Source organism: Spermophilus citellus (genome assembly GCF_964194105.1).
Source record: "Spermophilus citellus genome assembly, chromosome: 7".
NCBI lineage: Eukaryota > Metazoa > Chordata > Mammalia > Rodentia > Sciuridae > Spermophilus > Spermophilus citellus.
This window is the reverse complement of record NC_138188.1, coordinates 13,609,807-13,615,806: the sequence shown is the minus strand read 5'-3', so window position 1 is coordinate 13,615,806 and position 6,000 is coordinate 13,609,807.

Below are 6,000 nucleotides of genomic sequence, written 5' to 3'. Positions count from 1 at the left end.
ATGATACTTTCAGGTAATGATCACTACACTAACGCGACTTGGTTCCCCAAATTTCGTTCTTCTATGTTGAAGCGTTCATTTCCAGTAACAGTTTGAATTTTTAGGTTTCACTCTGTTTTCTCCTATATTGATAGATGTATTTGGAACTCTAAATCCAACACGGTTTGTGCTAGCTTCTGGAAACTTGACACAATAAAGCAGTTTCACGTTCTATCTCTATGTTTTGTTTCCTCTTGATGTAGCCCTAAGCAGTGACTGGCGAGAAACACTTTCATGGAAAGGGGTTGCCAGGCTTCCCAAATATACGAATCTGCAGAAATCTCAGGAAATATTTTTTCACCCAAACAGGATGATACTTTCAGGTAATGATCACTACACTAACGCGACTTGGTTCCCCAAATTTCGTTCTTCTATGTTGAAGCGTTCATTTCCAGTAACAGTTTGAATTTTTAGGTTTCACTCTGTTTTCTCCTATATTGATAGATGTATTTGGAACTCTAAATCCAACACGGTTTGTGCTAGCTTCTGGAAACATGACACAATAAAGCAGTTTCACGTTCTATCTCTATGTTTTGTTTCCTCTTGATGTAGCCCTAAGCAGTGACTGGCAAAAAACACTTTCATGGAAAGGGGTTGCCAGGCTTCCCAAAATTACGAATCTCCAGAAATCTCAGCAAATATTTTTTTCACCCAAACTGGATGATACTTTCAGGTAATGATCAGTACACTAAGGCGACTTGGTTCCCCAAATGTCGTTCTTCTATGTTGAAGCGTTCGTTTCCAGTAACAGTTTGAATTTTTAGGTTTCACTCTGTTTTCTCCTATATTGATAGATGTATTTGGAACTCTAAATCCAACACGGTTTGTGCTAGCTTCTTGAAACTTGACACAATAAAGTAATTTCACATTCCATCTCTATGTTTTGTTTCCTCTTGATGTAGCCCCAAGCAGTGACTGAGGAGAAACACTTTCATGGAAAGGGGTTGCCAAGCTTCCTAAAATTACAAATCTCCAGAAATATCAGCAAATATTTTTTCACCCAAACTGGATGATACTTTCAGGTAATGATCAGTACACTAAGGCGACTTGGTTCCCCAAATTTCGTTCTTCTATGTTGAAGCGTTCGTTTCCAGTAACAGTTTGAATTTTTAGGTTTCACTCTGTTTTCTCCTATATTGATAGATATATTTGGAACTCTAAATCCAACACGGTTTGTGCTAGCTTCTTGAAACTTGACACAATAAAGTAGTTTCACGTTCTATCTCTATGTTTTGTTTCCTCTTGATGTAGATCTAACAGTGACTGGCGAGAAACACTTTCATGGAAAGGGGTTGCCAGGCTTCCCAAATATACGAATCTCCAGAAATCTCAGGAAATATTTTTTCACCCAAACAGGATGATACTTTCAGGTAATGATCAGTACACTAAGGCGACTTGGTTCCCCAAATTTCGTTCTTCTATGTTGAAGCGTTCGTTTCCAGTAACAGTTTGAATTTTTAGGTTTCACTCTGTTTTCTCCTATATTGATAGATGTATTTGGAACTCTAAATCCAACACGGTTTGTGCTAGCTTCTTGAAACTTGACACAATAAAGTAGTTTCACGTTCTATCTCTATGTTTTGTTTCCTCTTGATGTAGCCCTAAGCAGTGACTGGCGATAAACACTTTCATGGAAAGGGGTGGCTTCCCAAAATTACGAATCTCCAGAAATCTCAGGAAATATTTTTTCACCCAAACTGGATGATACTTTCAGGTAATGATCACTACACTAACGCGACTTGGTTCCCCAAATTTCGTTCTTCTATGTTGAAGCGTTCGTTTCCAGTAACAGTTTGAATTTTTAGGTTTCACTCTGTTTTCTCCTATATTGATAGATATATTTGGAACTCTAAATCCAACACGGTTTGTGCTAGCTTCTTGAAACTTGACACAATAAAGCAGTTTCACGTTCTATCTCTATGTTTTGTTTCCTCTTGATGTAGCCCTAAGCAGTGACTGGCAAGAAACACTTTCATGGAAAGGGGTTGCCATGCTTCCCAAAATTACGAATCTCCAGAAATCTCAGCAAATATTTTTTCACCCAAACTGGATGATACTTTCAGGTAATGATCAGTACACTAAGGCGACTTGGTTCCCCAAATGTCGTTCTTCTATGTTGAAGCGTTCGTTTCCAGTAACAGTTTGAATTTTTAGGTTTCACTCTGTTTTCTCCTATATTGATAGATGTATTTGGAACTCTAAATCCAACACGGTTTGTGCTAGCTTCTTGAAACTTGACACAATATAGTAATTTCACGTTCTATCTCTATGTTTTGTTTCCTCTTGATGTAGCCCCAAGCAGTGACTGAGGAGAAACACTTTCATGGAAAGGGGTTGCCAAGCTTCCTAAAATTACAAATCTCCAGAAATCTCAGCAAATATTTTTTCACCCAAACAGGATGATACTTTCAGGTAATGATCAGTACACTAAGGCGACTTGGTTCCCCAAATTTCGTTCTTCTATGTTGAAGCGTTCGTTTCCAGTAACAGTTTGAATTTTTAGGTTTCACTCTGTTTTCTCCTATATTGATAGATGTATTTGGAACTCTAAATCCAACACGGTTTGTGCTAGCTTCTTGAAACTTGACACAATAAAGCAGTTTCACGTTCTATCTCTATGTTTTGTTTCCTCTTGATGTAGCCCTAAGCAGTGACTGGCGATAAACACTTTCATGGAGAGGGGTGGCTTCCCAAAATTACGAATCTCCAGAAATCTCAGCAAATATTTTTTCACCCAAACTGGATGATACTTTCAGGTAATGATCAGTACACTAAGGCGACTTGGTTCCCCAAATTTCGTTCTTCTATGTTGAAGCGTTCGTTTCCAGTAACAGTTTGAATTTTTAGGTTTCACTCTGTTTTCTCCTATATTGATAGATGTATTTGGAACTCTAAATCCAACACGGTTTGTGCTAGCTTCTTGAAACTTGACACAATAAAGTAGTTTCACGTTCTATCTCTATGTTTTGTTTCCTCTTGATGTAGCCCTAAGCAGTGACTGACGAGAAACACTTTGATGGAAAGGGGTTGCCAGGCTTCCCAAAATTACGAATCTCCAGAAATCTCAGCAAATATTTTTTCACCCACACTGGATGATACTTTCAGGTAATGATCAGTACACTAAGGCGACTTGGTTCCCCAAATTTCGTTCTTCTATATTGAAGCATTCGTTTCCAGTAACAGTTTGAATTTTTAGGTTTCACTCTGTTTTCTCCTATATTGATAGATGTATTTGGAACTCTAAATCCAACACGGTTTGTGCTAGCTTCTTGAAACTTGACACAATAAAGGAGTTTCACGTTCTATCTCTATGTTTTGTTTCCTCTTGATGTTGCCCTAAGCAGTGACTGGCGATAAACACTTTCATGGAAAGGGGTTGCCAGGCTTCCCAAATATACGAATCTCCAGAAATCTCAGGAAATATTTTTTCACCCAAACAGGATGATACTTTCAGGTAATGATCAGTACACTAAGGCGACTTGGTTCCCCAAATTTCGTTCTTCTATGTTGAAGCGTTCGTTTCCAGTAACAGTTTGAATTTTTAGGTTTCACTCTGTTTTCTCCTATATTGATAGATGTATTTGGAACTCTCAATCCAACACGGTTTGTGCTAGCTTCCTGAAACTTGACACAATAAAGGAGTTTCACGTTCTATCTCTATGTTTTGTTTCCTCTTGATGTAGCCCTAAGCAGTGACTGGCGAGAAACACTTTCATGGAAAGGGGTTGCCAGGCTTCCCAAAATTACGAATCTCCAGAAATCTCAGCAAATATTTTTTCACCCAAACTGGATGATACTTTCAGGTAATGATCAGTACACTAAGGCGACTTGGTTCCCCAAATTTCGTTCTTCTATGTTGAAGCGTTCGTTTCCAGTAACAGTTTGAATTTTTAGGTTTCACTCTGTTTTCTCCTCTATTGATAGATGTATTTGGAACTCTGAATCCAACACGGTTTGTGCTAGCTTCTTGAAACTTGACGCAATAAAGTAGTTTCACGTTCTATCTCTATGTTTTGTTTCCTCTTGATGTAGCCCTAAGCAGTGACTGGCGAGAAACACTTTCATGGAAAGGGGTTGCCAGGCTTCCCAAAATTACGAATCTCCAGAAATCTCAGCAAATATTTTTTCACCCAAACTGGATGATACTTTCAGGTAATGATCAGTACACTAAGGCGACTTGGTTCCCCAAATTTCGTACTTCTATGTTGAAGCGTTCGTTTCCAGTAACAGTTTGAATTTTTAGGTTTCACTCTGTTTTCTCCTATATTGATAGATGTATTTGGAACTCTAAATCCAACACGGTTTGTGCTAGCTTCTGGAAACTTGACACAATAAAGCAGTTTCACGTTCTATCTCTAGGTTTTGTTTCCTCTTGATGTAGCCCTAAGCAGTGACTGGCAAAAAACACTTACATGGAAAGGGGTTGCCAGGCTTCCCAAAATTATGAATCTCCAGAAATCTCAGCAAATATTTTTTCTCCCAAACTGGATGATACTTTCAGGTAATGATCAGTACACTAAGGCGACGTGGTTCCCCCAATTTCGTTCTTCTATGTTGAAGCGTTCGTTTCCAGTAACAGTTTGAATTTTTAGGTTTCACTCTGTTTTCTCCTATATTGATAGATGTATTTGGAACTCTGAATCCAACAAGGTTTGTGCTAGGTTCTTGAAACTTGACACAATAAAGTAGTTTCACGTTCTATCTCTATGTTTTGTTTCCTCTTGATGTAGCCCTAACAGTGACTGGCGAGAAACACTTTCATGGAAAGGGGTTGCCAGGCTTCCCAAATATACGAATCTCCAGAAATCTCAGGAAATATTTTTTCACCCAAACAGGATGATACCTTCAGGTAATGATCAGTACACTAAGGCGACTTGGTTCCCCAAATTTCGTTCTTCTATGTTGAAGCGTTCGTTTCCAGTAACAGTTTGAATTTTTAGGTTTCACTCTGTTTTCTCCTATATTGATAGATGTATTTGGAACTCTAAATCCAACACGGTTTGTGCTAGCTTCTTGAAACTTGACACAATAAAGTAGTTTCACGTTCTATCTCTATGTTTTGTTTCCTCTTGATGTAGCCCTAAGCAGTGACTGACGAGAAACACTTTGATGGAAAGGGGTTGCCAGGCTTCCCAAAATTACGAATCTCCAGAAATCTCAGCAAATATTTTTTCACCCACACTGGATGATACTTTCAGGTAATGATCAGTACACTAAGGCGACTTGGTTCCCCAAATTTCGTTCTTCTATATTGAAGCATTCGTTTCCAGTAACAGTTTGAATTTTTAGGTTTCACTCTGTTTTCTCCTATATTGATAGATGTATTTGGAACTCTAAATCCAACACGGTTTGTGCTAGCTTCTTGAAACTTGACACAATAAAGGAGTTTCACGTTCTATCTCTATGTTTTGTTTCCTCTTGATGTTGCCCTAAGCAGTGACTGGCGATAAACACTTTCATGGAAAGGGGTTGCCAGGCTTCCCAAATATACGAATCTCCAGAAATCTCAGGAAATATTTTTTCACCCAAACAGGATGATACTTTCAGGTAATGATCAGTACACTAAGGCGACTTGGTTCCCCAAATTTCGTTCTTCTATGTTGAAGCGTTCGTTTCCAGTAACAGTTTGAATTTTTAGGTTTCACTCTGTTTTCTCCTATATTGATAGATGTATTTGGAACTCTCAATCCAACACGGTTTGTGCTAGCTTCCTGAAACTTGACACAATAAAGGAGTTTCACGTTCTATCTCTATGTTTTGTTTCCTCTTGATGTAGCCCTAAGCAGTGACTGGCGAGAAACACTTTCATGGAAAGGGGTTGCCAGGCTTCCCAAAATTACGAATCTCCAGAAATCTCAGCAAATATTTTTTCACCCAAACTGGATGATACTTTCAGGTAATGATCAGTACACTAAGGCGACTTGGTTCCCCAAATTTCGTTCTTCTATGTTGAAGCGTTCG